Raw genomic sequence first — 12735 nt, 5'->3', positions numbered from 1 at the left:
TACGCAAGCCTCTCACTGTTGTGGCCTCTCCCGTTGTGGAGCACAGGCTCCGGATGCGCAGGCTCAGCGGCCATGGCTCACGGGCCCAGCCGCTCTGCGGCATGTGGGATCTTCCCGGACCGGGGCATGAACCCGCGTCCCCTGCATCGGCAGGCGGACTCTCAACCACTGCGCCACCAGGGAAGCCCACCACGCAAGGTTTTGGAAGGAACTTAGTAAATGCAGAGCCCAAGTTCTGTGTGCTGGTAACTGGAAAGACACGTCTTTTCTCAATTGTACTCAGGAGTCCCGTTCTCAAGTTCCTAGATTACCTTTTCATTCCTAGAGAGAGCCGTTTTTAATTCCTTGTCTTTTTTTGCCCATTTTCTTATTTTTCTCCAGGTTTTCCTGGTAGGTACTTTGGCTGGCTTCCCACATGGTGATGTAAAGTACTTAGGATTTTTGATTTATGTTTATTGTTGTTACTTGAAAACTGCAAAGTTTTCAAATTCGAAAGTTGATTGTGTTAGTGCAGTACTGAAACGCAGGGAGCAAGCGGCTTACGTTCGGGCCACGTGGCCAGTGTCTCTGCTTGGGCCAGCGCCTCCTCTCAAGGATTCAGGACAGTGAGTGACATGTGGGCTCAGAAAAGTAAGGTTAACACTTAAGTGGTTACATTGTAAATCACTAGATTGAAAAAAAAAAAAGTCTGAAGAATTTAAACCTCCAGGAGTTCTGAAATGTTGTAGTGTATATGTTACAAAATACGATGTTGGCAAGGGTATGGTTGTGTAAGTCCATGCGTTCTCACCGGGATCCGATGACTCAGGGTGCAGGGGGTGCAGAACACTCCGATCTGCGTGGCCTCCTGAGCAACCTGTGTTCACTGCCAGCCACGCACAGCCTGGGGGCACCTGGCCGCTCACAGACCAGGACACGAAGTCACTTCCTCCACAGATGCACCTGCACCCGGGTCCTGAGGAGCGTGGAAGCTGCCCCAGGTCCTGTGGCTCCAGGTAAAACTCATTTAAAAATTAAGTTCCGGGCTTCCCTGGTGGCGCAGTGGTTGAGAGTCCGCCTGCTGATGCAGGGGACACGGCTTCGTGCCCCGGTCCGGGAGGATCCCACGTGCCTCGGAGCGGCTGGGCCCGTGAGCCATGGCCACTGAGCCTGCGCGTCCGGAGCCTGTGCTCCGCAACAGGAGAGGCCACAACAGCGAGAGGCCCGCACACCGCAAAAAAAAAAAAAAAAAAAAAAAAAAAAAAAAAAAAATTTCCAATGGCGTTTTCCACAGAACTAGAACAAAAAATTTTAAAATGTGTATGGAAACACATTTCTTTCTTGAGAAAGAAGAATGGAGCTGGAGGAATTACACTTTCTGACTTTTTAAAATATTTTCCACACTAACACAAAAAGAACCTTCAGGAACTCCTTTTGTTCCAAGAAATGGATGTTCTGCAGTGTTTGTTCCAATGAGAAGGGTCTTGGGAGGTAAAGTAGCTGGTTCCCCATTTCCCTTCAGGGCAGGACCACAACTCAGACCCCGGAAAAAATATTTCCCATTGAAGAACCTCCAAGCAAGAAGATTCCAGAACGCATTCATTCATTTAGTCATTTAACAATCATCTACTTAGCATATTTGGTGCCACAGATGAGATGCTGGGGATGGGAAGATATGGGAACCGGCCTGGGAAGCCCTTCCAACTGATGTGGGGCAAAGCAGCTAGACGCACAGTCCTTGGGAAGATGGAAAGAGTGAAGAGCATCGCACAGACTGGCGGTCTGTGGCCCAGGTCTGGCTCCTGACGTATTTTGTTTGGCTTGAACAGTGTTGTGCTAGATTTGTTTTTAAAGTTATGGAATAGTTGCCAACCTCTAAAAGTCTGGAAAATTCATGCACACTCATGAGCAACTCACTCCCCTCACACATTTACAACCAGATGACCAATGTCTTTTTATAAACTCGGGAGGACTAGAGACAACTGGGCCCACATTTCTGCCTCACTAGGGGCACGTACTTTGGTTCTCCATGGTCCCCCCCACCTCACTGCCCGTGGACGCCCCTGAAGGGCCACCTGTGTTAACAGCCAGACCACTGGCTGGAAGCAGCCACAGATGCAGGCAATATATGTAAGGTACATTTTCTAACAGCTACGTTTTTCTAAAAAAGTAGAAAGAAGAAGGTAAAAGTAATTTTAGTAATATATTTTGTTTAACCCAATACGTCAAAAATGGGATGCCACTGATATAAAGATTATTGAGATACTTACGTTCCTTATTCACACTAAATCTTCAAAATTCAATGTTATTCTTACAGCACATCCCATTCAGACTCTCCCCATTTCAGTGCCACAGGTGGGTGCAGACAGGACAGCGGAGGGTTACAGCATGGTACAAGGTGCAGGGCTGGATGGTGGAAGACTGGGCTGGAGAGAGAGGTTGACCCCAGATCATGAGTGGCCTTAAAGGGGTTGCTTTTTGTACTTCCTTTTATCCACAATTAGAAGCCACTGGAATTCTGTTTGGGGCCTTCAGTTCAATGCTTTGAAAATCCTTTCTCGTGTCTAACGTTTCTCCTCTCACATTTTAAATCCACTTACTCACAGGCTTCTGAATGCATATGGAGAACAGCGGAGCAGGAGAGTCTAGAGGTTTCCAGACTCTTTCCTGTAGAGTGCTGGGATTCCAAGTCGGGACCTCAGAGGGATGGGGGATGGGACAGCTGGGCCCGGGCCCCACCTGGGCAGCAACAGGAGGAGCTTCCTCAGTTTTACAGGTTGCGGGTCTTATGTGCAAGATTTTATTTATAGAAAGAGCTCTACTGTTTTTTGTCTTTTTTTTTTTTTTTTTTTTTTACTGCTTGTAAAACCCTTTTTGATATTATCTTCCAGAATACATATAATAAAATAGTCTTTTTCATGTTAGCTGTTTAAGTACTGGGTGTGTTTCCCATTCTCTTCATATGTCTTTTATGGATTCTTCATTCACTTTAAATCCCTTTATCTGGGCTAGTCAGATAAAATTGGGTACCAAAAATACTCAAATTATGCCAAGAGAGGCCTTTAAAAGATATAGTCGCACGTAATGCCTTAAAATCCTAAAGGGGTTATTTAGTTACCATTCATCTTCAAAAATCTCATGTTAATTAGTAATTATGTATCTCATTGTATAATTATAAGATTTTAAAAGTAACTGTTCGATTTAGAAACTCTGGCCGGGCCATGGATACACCACAGAGGCGCAGCCGGCGGCTGGAAGGCCTAAAGCCTGAGTCCCCCGAGAACCCTACCTCAGTTCTGCGGGCCAAACGGGCCCTTGTGGAGCTCGAGTCGAACCCAGAAGAAAAGAGGGAGCCCGGGTCTCCTCGGAGGGTGCGGCCAGCCGGCCTGGGATCTCCCAGACATCAGCCGGAGACAAGCCCGAGATCACCCAGTCTACGGGACGGGGCAGGCTTGGGGTCCCCCAGAAAGCGGCCAGAGCCTGGCCCAGGGTCCCCCCTACGTCAGCGAGACCCAGGCCTGGAGTCGCCCCCAAAGACAGCCGGAATCGAGTCCTGAATCCCTCCGAAGCCAAGAGGGGAGTGGCCGAAGTTTTCCCAGTACCAAGAAGAAGCGGACTCGGAGGTGCCCAAGAGTAAGGAGGAGACCCCCGCGGGGTCCCCCCGACATCAGCTACAGCCGGGCCCGGGTCACCAGAGCCCTACGCGGGTCCCGAGCCCGCTCAGCCGCTGCAGGACTGACACCCCAGAGCCCGGCTCCCCCCGGGATCCCCGTGAGCCGAGCAAGCCACCGCCGGCCGGGCAGCCGGAGACAGACGGCCTCGGGCCAGAGAAGCGAGAAGGGTCTTCAGCCCAGACCCCAGCGTCCAAGACACCGAAGGAGGAGGACGTCCCTAAAGTCCCGAAGGGGAAGCCCAGGTCCGGGCGGGTGCGGAAGGACCGCTCAAAGAAGAACGTCTCCCAGATGGTCCAGGACAAGCCCCTGCGCACATCCTGGCAGCGGAAGATGCAAGACCGGCAGGAGACAGAGCTGGCCAAGGACTTGGCCCGGCACCTGGGGGAGGAGAACCCGAAACGCCGCCCGGAGAACGAGCGGAAGGCGGAGATCGTCCAAGCGACCTGTTACCCCGCCAGGCGCAGGCGGGCGAAGAAGCAGCAGCTGCGCTCCGCGGAGAAGCGGGACACTGACCCAGCTGCAGAAGCTCCGAGCTCGGGATGGCTGAGGACTTCTGTGGCCAACCGCCGTGTCACACACGGCAGCCCTCGGGCCGCTGGCCACACGCCTCTGCTGACCCAGGACTCCAACTCCGTGCCTCCCAAACAGGGGCTCCACCGAGACGGGGCTCTGAGCCTTCCAGAGGGCGCACAGAGACCCAGAGGTAGCCTGGGACCTGGCAGAGACTGGAGCGAGGAGGGTCAGCTCGCCCCTCTCCAAGTGCCTTCAAACCTCGAAGAGTAATTTCTGGTTCCTCAGGGAGCTGGTGACTGGAGGGTGACTCCCCAAAATATGTATGTTCTGTCTCAGAGTCCTGGGTCTAACCCAGGCCAGGAGGCTGGAAGTCAGGAATCCTCCTCTCCACACACACACCTCCCCAAAGGCTGCTTTGCGTCCCTCTGCATCCCACTGACCCTGCCACCCAGCGGACTGAATCCAGCTCCGCCCCACTTTTCCACACTCAAGGTTAAAATGGGGAGGTTGCAGGGGGCAGGGTCTATCTAGCTCCCCCTTTCCTGTACCAGACTCTGCAGAAGTCCCAGGGATCTGATTAACTCATGCCATCCAGACTACAGCAGAAATATTTATTGAACGCCTGCTGTGTACAGGCACAATTCTAGGTACCAGGGAATACAGACAAAAGTCCCTGCCCTCAAGGATCTTTCATTCTGATGGAGAAAACATAATAAACAAATAAAATGTAAAAAAAACCCCAAAACCTGTTAAACTTCATTTTTATTAAATAAATCAGTAACAGATGATCAGAAACAAATTTTCTACAAAGAGGAAGTGGAGTATGCAGAATTGGCTTCTAAACCTTCCAACCAAACTGACCAAGCTCACCCACTCCCTTCCCCAAACCCATTTGTAAGTTGATCTCTTAGCAAAAGAAAGAAAAAAGGCTTCCCATTTTCGTGACTTATATGGAATGAAGAACACGTCTCTGCCTCTAGACTGCGGCCAACTCTGACTTCCCTGTGATGTGTGCCTCCTCTCTGTGTGGTGAGAGGGTGAACTCACACGGGAAAGCTCTTCGGGATTGCTGGGGACGGACCGCTTCGGAGAGTTTATCTGCCTCCGTTGCTGAGTCGTCTGGTCTCCTTTCTTCCTCTTCTCCTCACAGGCTTTCTTTTCATTTTCATTGATAATTGATCATATCTTACCTGCCAATCAACTGCAACATTTCAGGATGGTTCCAGACACTCCTCCACGGCACCAGGCTGTTTGTTTTGGGGAATTCCCTCAATCTGATGTGTCCAGGCAAAACCTGTGACAGAAACCCACCCAAACCCAGAAGTGTTGGCAAAGGAATTCCCCAGGTGTGTCCAGTTGAAGGGCTTCTCTAAACCTCCTCTGTATCCCGCACTGTCTTCTGAAAAGTCACCAAGGGAAGCCACATGTGACTGTAATTTACAATGGCTAGTGAACAAGGGCTGGGCTGGGGAAGGCATGCTGAGGGACTCCGAGGGGGACAGCGCTGTGCCCCAATACAGGTGTTTAGACATTCAGCCGTTCATCCCACTAAATGCATTAAGGGCCTCATCAATCCAGGAAGGGATGGGCGCACAAGGCATCAACCAGAAAGTGAATCCAAGGCTGGAGAATTGAGTCTAGAGAGAAATATGGGGAGGACACGAGATGGTGCTCCCATGCGTGTCACACCCACAAGCAAGTCCCAGCTAGATTGCACTGATTCCACCCCTTCGCTCTTGCACAAGAAAGTGTAGAAGAATGCAAAGGAGAGTGCTGCTCTTGTAGGCATACATCTGAATCAGTGCTAATTTCCATAAAAGAGTAAATGATTTGCAAATTTTAGTACTTGCATATCGACCTATCACGTTCCTTAGAAATGATCCCAACAACCTATGTGTTTCGGCAACAAGTTCAAGGGTAAAGCAGACGCCAAACATTCCAGCAGGAAAAGATAGCACATTAAATGAGGATAGTTAAGGAAATTTTAATACCGTGATCATTTGCAAAAAATATGGGTAAGCTTAAATCATCATGGAACAGTGGAGCACAATGGGGCCAGATATAGCAAGGAGACTTTATCCCCCTAAGCCTGAAGGGAGAAGGGTAAAAGGCTCACCAGTTTCCTGAGGGAGAAGGAGGGTCACCTGGTGGAAGCTGCAGCCTTCAGGGAAGCCACTGACATCTGTGGCTCAGCTCCCATCTTCTGAGCTCCTGCTTATAAACGCGGCTGTAAGCAGAGGGCAAGGGATGATGCTGACGCAGCTCATAGATCCCAGCCCCCCTGGGCACAGAGCAATCTGGATAGTAGTTCAGAGGATTAAAGGGAAAATGTCCAGCACAGGAATCAATTCCAAGAGGAATTGGGTGGTGGGGGGGAGGAAATGGGGGTGTTCCTCAAAGGGTACACACTTCCAGTTATGATATGAATAAGTTCTGGGGATGCACTGTCCAACGTGGGGACTCTAGTTAACAATACTGTATACTCGAAAATTGCTAAGAGAGTAAAACGTAAATGTTACCACCACCACCATTAAAAAATGATAATCACGTGAGGTGATGGATATGTTCGCTAACCTTATTGTGGTAATCATTTCATAATATATATATACACACGTATACCTGTAGGTATCAAATTATCACATTGTACATCTTACACTTACACGATATTATATGTCAATCGTATCTCAACAAAGGTGCGGAAAAAAAGAGTGGTGTGGAGCTAGCCTATAGGTCTACTTATCAGGTTTAGAGGCATTTAAGGAAGTTGGGATCGAGAGGCTTATTTGTATAGCCGAAATAGGGGTAATACAGTTGACCCTTGAACGACACGGGTTTGAACTGTGCAGGTCCACTTATAATGGCTTTTTTTCAATAAATGCATACTACAGTGTTATTTGATTCACAGTTGGTTGAATCTGAGGATGTGGAACCTCAGATATGGAGGGCCAGCTGTAAGGTTATACTTGATTTTCGACTGTGTAGAGGATCGATGCCTCTAACCCCCTCATTGTTCAAGGGCCAACTGTATTCAAGGTCAGAGACTTCATGGGACCCAAAGGTATGTTTAGAAGGCTATGGAACCCAAATGGGTAGGGATCCCACTAGGGCGTGGAGGGTTGACTTATCGCAGCCAGTAGGAGCGTGAATAGGTCTCTCTGTAGGCTGAACTATATTCTAAGCATTTTGGCTCAGGGCAAGGTGAAAGTCTGTTGATATAACTCTGACAGCCATGTAGACTATAACAAATGGGGTAGGCCAAGCAACAAAGGCAAGTAATGTTATGCCTGAACTTGAAAAGCATGTTCTGGGTATATAAACATACAAAATACATATGTTTGTAGGCATGGAAAAATTACAATAACTTATCCATTTTTCCTGGGGATTTAGGAAAATGAATTGGGTCATTTTTCAGGTCCATTGTTTCTGGTAAAGTAACATATACGCACACAGATAAATATACAAGTATTTGCAACAGTCTGAGGTTTGCCACAGTAACTTAACTCTAAAATTTACAGTGGTTCTGCTTCAAAGGCACCATATTTACCATGGGGTGCTGTCTTTACTGAAATGCATTTGGGTGTGTGTGTATTCTTCACTAGAAGAACCGCCACAAATTCAGCAATGGCTTGGGAATGTCAGTTCTGCCAGCATCCAAGGACTTGGACCGATGAAGCTCTCTTCCAGGGCAATAAGACCCTTCACACATATGATATTCTTCATAGAATTCTGTGGCTATCATCTTTGGAGATCATGGTTAAGATAGTTATGATTTTTAGCCGTATTTCCTTAAGGAAAAAAGTAAAAGCCATCCATAAAGTTCACCATAGAACACTTCAACCAAAATATTTTTTAGGAAAATGAGAATTGGCTTTAATAATGGAGAAACTAGTAAGCTATAAAATGAATTCATAATATGGATTTCACCAATTCTGAACTCCTTTGTTGGGCTGTTGAAATTGACCATGCTACATAAAATCAACAAGTTGTAATACTATAATGAAGATAACTGAGGCATTCGGGGAAACTATCGACATCTTTTGTGTTTATATAGAACATCAACAGCCGTGACAGAGTATTATCTTAAGATACAGTGCATTGAATAGTGTTCTCCTGAAAGATATACTGAAGTCCTAACCCCCAGTACCTGTGAATGTGACTTTATCTGGAAAGAGTATCTGCAAATATAATCATGTTAAGATGAGGTCGACGGGCTTCCCTGGTGGCGCAGTGGTTGAGAGTCCGCCTGCCGATGCAGGGGACACGGGTTCGTGCCCTGGTCTGGGAGGATCCCACATGCCGCAGAGCGGCTGAGCCCGTGAGCCATGGCCGCTGAGCCTGCGCGTCCAGAGCCTGTGCTCCGCAACGGGAGAGGCCACAACAGTGAGAGGCCTGCGTACTGCAAAAAAAAAAAAAAAGATGAGGTCGTTGTGGGTTAAGGTAGATCCTAAATCCAATGACTGGTGTCTTAATAAGAAAAGGAGAGAGAGATTTAGATACAGAGAGAACGCACTCAGAAGGAACAAGTCCACGTGAAGACAGAGCAGAGACTGGAGTAAGGCAGCTCCAAGTAACGCCAAGCATTGCTGGCAACACCAGAGGCAAGAGAGGCAAGGAACTTCCTCCCCTAGAGCCTCTGGAAAGCCTGGCCCTGCTGACACCTTCATTTCAGACTTCTGCTTTCCAGGACTACGAGAGAATAAATTTCTGTTCTTTCAAGCCACCTGGTTTGCGGGAATTGTGTTGAGTCAGCTCTAGGAAACTGATACAAACGTAAACAAAAGTTTGAACAAACTAACGTTTTCTGTTAGTAACAGGAAGTCACCAGGGCACTTCCCTCTCTGGCACTCCCCATCCCCAGCCCATGACTGAGTCCTTTCAGTTTCCCCCCCTTGGTCTCTTGGCTGGCCCATGTCTCCTTCTTCCCAATCACCCCAGTCTGGACCCAGGCTCTGGCACCAACACTGTAGGGTACTCTCTCCAAACCTCCCTGTTCCCCTGCTTCCCCAGGCTCCAATCCTTTCTCCTGCAACCATCTTGTGCTTTTCGCTTCTCACAGAATAAACCCCCAAACCCTTGCTGTGGCGTCTGGTGCCCTATGTGGTCTCGTCCCTTCTGGCCTCTCCGGTTCCAGCTCATCCCTCTCTTCTCCTTGCTCCCTGCTCTCGGAATGAGATGTTGCAGCCGTGTTTCTGCTCCCGGAATTCTCCGAGCTCCATCCCCTCCCGGGGTCTTTGCTTATGCTGTTCCTTATGCCTGCAGCAGTCACACCTCCCCTGTGGGCTTTACTCCATGTCCTGCCTATGGAGTTGATCAATCTTGCATCCTTTGAGAGTGCTCACAGCTTCCTGAACTCTGTAATGTTCCCCCCTTTTTAACAGGAAAAAAACCCCGCAAAAGATGTGCGTTTAAGTAATCTTCATCCTTTGTACCATCCCTTCTTCTCACTCTTGGTCCATCAAACTTGAAAGAGTTTGTATGTGATTGACACAAGAAAATGAATTTAGTTATACAATCCCAGGCTTGTGGGATTACTAAGTGATGAGCGCCTTTATCGCGAAAAACATTTTCGCATTAAAAAAGGAAAGAGACCATAAAAAAGCTCATGTCTTGTCTCTAAAGCTCTTTGTAAACACCAAGTGTCAAAGGGGCAGCTCTTTACAGCTGTCTGGCCTGCCTCTACCCCGGGCAGCTTTTCAGCTACTTTCCTGATAAGAAAGTTGGCTCTGATTAAAAGTGAATTCGTGAGACCCAGTCTACAAAAAAAAATTTATAGGAAACTGCTTTAGCTCAGGAACAAGAATCAAGTTTCCGAAAGACACGCTGCTCCCCAGTTAAATAAACCGTCCTCCCTGGGCAGTGCCTGGCCGAGCTCTGTCCTCTCTCTGGTCTGTCTCCAAACCTGGGCCGGTTTTGCCTTCTCCACCCCCAAAACTGCCCTTCTGGGCACCTCCTGGAGAGCAATCCTGTCTAGAAGAGTGGCCCCCAAGACACCCCCTCACCCCCACACTCAGGACAGTTTACAAGTCCTTGCAGGTGACCAAACCCACTACAAACGTCGTGCCAGTGTGTCGGGTGCTGCCGTCTCTTTGCGGCAGCTGGAGGCGCTCCGCGGAGAGCAGTACGGGGGCTCCAGCTCCGGGAGAAGATACGGCTGTGGGGGCCGCCTCCTCCCAGGCCTTACCCAGTTCTCCAGGCCGGCTACTTCTGTCCCCAGATGTGCGCTCAGATGTCTACTTCCGTCTGCGGAGAGGGGGCTTCCTGGGAAGCGGCTTGCTGCGGGGTCTATGGTGGGGGGACAAAGGATGCTAACGATGTCCCCTGGTATGCTACAAAATAGAGTGTCTAGCAACCAACGTGACACGCACAGCTACAAAGCACCCCCTTAACGATCCCAAATGGTATTGCTTCGCTGGCAGGCTGCCAAGAGCAGATTTGTATTTTATTTGTTGGTTTACTTGTATTTTATTGGTTACTTTATATATTACATTTATTTGGCTGGTGCAAATGTATATTCATGTGCTCTTTTTTTTTTTTTTTTTTCCCGGTACGCGGGCCTCTCACTGCTGTGGCCTCTGCCGTTGCGGAGCACAGGCTCCGGACGCGCAGGCTCAGCGGCCATGGCTCACGGGCCCAGCCGCTCCGCAGCATGTGCGATCTTCCCGGACCGGGGCACGAACCCGCGCTCCCTGCATCAGCAGGCGGACTCTCAGTCACTGCGCCACCAGGGATGCCCTATCCACGTGCTCTTTGAGGTTATGTAAAAGATACAGGCCTAAGTGAGGGTTTACTGCAAGGACCCTAAGGGGACAAGGCGTCACATGGGACGTGCGAGCTGGGGCGTGAAAGAAGCTTCACAGGACACCAGAATCGCAGTTCAGGACGGTCGAGAACCAGGTCAAGCGTCTTGTGTGTGCACCTGGCCTCGGCGCCACCAAGGAAGATGGTCTGAACGAGCTGTCTGGCCACCACCCAGCTTCCTTCAAGGCCACCTCGTGCCCCTCATTGTCTTTGGCTTGTGACGAGGACCACGAAGAGCAAATGCGCTGCTTGGAGGGCTTTTCCCTGGAAGGGAAGTGTGGCCCGGCAGCCGCAGGCATTCAACGGACGCTTCCATTCTAGTGCTTTGTATTCTTCCAAATACCTTAATTCTCACAGCAAACATAAACACCGAATATTATTATGGCAGTTTTAAATATGAAAGAGCAGCAGCCTGCAGGGTATCAGGTCAGTTGTGGATATCGGGAATTGGAACCAGGTTAGGATTTACCCCAAAGCAGAGCTGGGGGGGGGGGGCAGGGGGCAGCTCCGCAGGCCGCAGGTGGAGTCCTCGTTATTCACACAAGAGTAACTCACTCTTTTTTTTTTTTTTAACATCTTTATTGGAGTATAATCGCTTTACAATGGTGTGTTAGTTTGTGCTGTGTAACAAAGTGAATCAGTTATACATATACATATGTCCCCATATCTCCTCCCTCTTCCGTCTCCCTCCCCCCACTCCCTATGCCACCCCTCTAGGTGATCACAAAGCACCGAGCTGATCTCCCTGTGCTCTGCGGCTGCTTCCCACTAGCTATCTATTTTATATATAAGTCCATGCCTCACTCTTATAAATCCCACAGAATCGACCAATTCATTTTTGTGTAGCAGGAGCTAAGTTTCGCAGTCGCAAACTGGAGTGGGTGAAATTTAATTTAGTTTTTCATAATTAGAATAATTAGATACATTTCTGGCTCTGAGCCCCATTCAGTTAAAAACTAAACGTAACCAGACATGATTTTCTTCTAGATGTGTCTGGGAAACACCGTCAAATGTAGAGATTTCTTCGCGGTTGTGGGTTTAATGGCTGGTCTTAGCATCAGAGTCCCCTGTCCCTTTCCTTCCTGGGTTACGTGCATGTAAGCCCAGCAGGTGGGGTATGGGGACGTCCCCATCTCAGTCTTCATCTGCTTCTGGCTGCAAGTGCAGGTGACGCTTACCCCGTCTGGTCTTTGTCATCAAGATGAGCTACGCCAGGTGTGAGGCCTTCCGTGCTGACTGGACGACCTGTCAGCACAGATCCTGCAACGGCTCTGAGGGGTCCCTCACGCTCCTGATTTTTATCTCTTTGCTCAGGTCAGTGACCAGCGCGTTTGCTCACTTGTTCTCTCTCTCTCTGAGGGAAGGCAGGGGAAATGATGATGCCAGATGACACCGCCTTTCAAACCCTTTCTGTTTTTTGCCTGGCTTTTGAAGTTAATAGTGAATAATGTTCCATTTTTGTTTTCTGGCCCCAGCACAGTGGGGTATCTTAAACTGAGCTGTGCGCCGGCTGCGGAATGAAGGGGAATGAGGTGGTGTTAGGAAATCCTATGGTGGGGATATGCTATGTTGACGGAGCACAGCCGCCTTCCATACTTTCTTAAGTCTCCGCTTGCATAACCACTAATCAGAGGCTTACCCTGACTACCCCGTTCAAAAAAAAAGTCACTGTCAGCCGTCACTCTTTTCCCCTGAACACTATTTTATTTTCCTTCACGGTAGGTATCACCTGCTGACACATACATTTGTTTATTTGTTCATTTTCTATCTC

General features: G+C 48.9%; 1 pseudogene across 1 annotated transcript; it reads left to right on the top strand.

Moving 5' to 3' along the window:
* The first annotated feature begins 3200 nt into the window (after positions 1-3200).
* On the top strand, positions 3201-4436 carry LOC307195510 (coiled-coil domain-containing protein 86-like; annotated as a pseudogene). The gene has a single exon. The product of its transcript is annotated as a coiled-coil domain-containing protein 86-like (transcript).
* The last annotated feature ends 8299 nt before the right edge of the window (positions 4437-12735 follow it).

The sequence above is a fragment of the Stenella coeruleoalba genome (assembly GCF_951394435.1).
Source record: "Stenella coeruleoalba genome assembly, chromosome: 12".
In the NCBI taxonomy this organism is placed as follows: Eukaryota; Metazoa; Chordata; class Mammalia; order Artiodactyla; family Delphinidae; genus Stenella; species Stenella coeruleoalba.
This window is presented reverse-complemented; position numbering and strand designations above follow the sequence as displayed.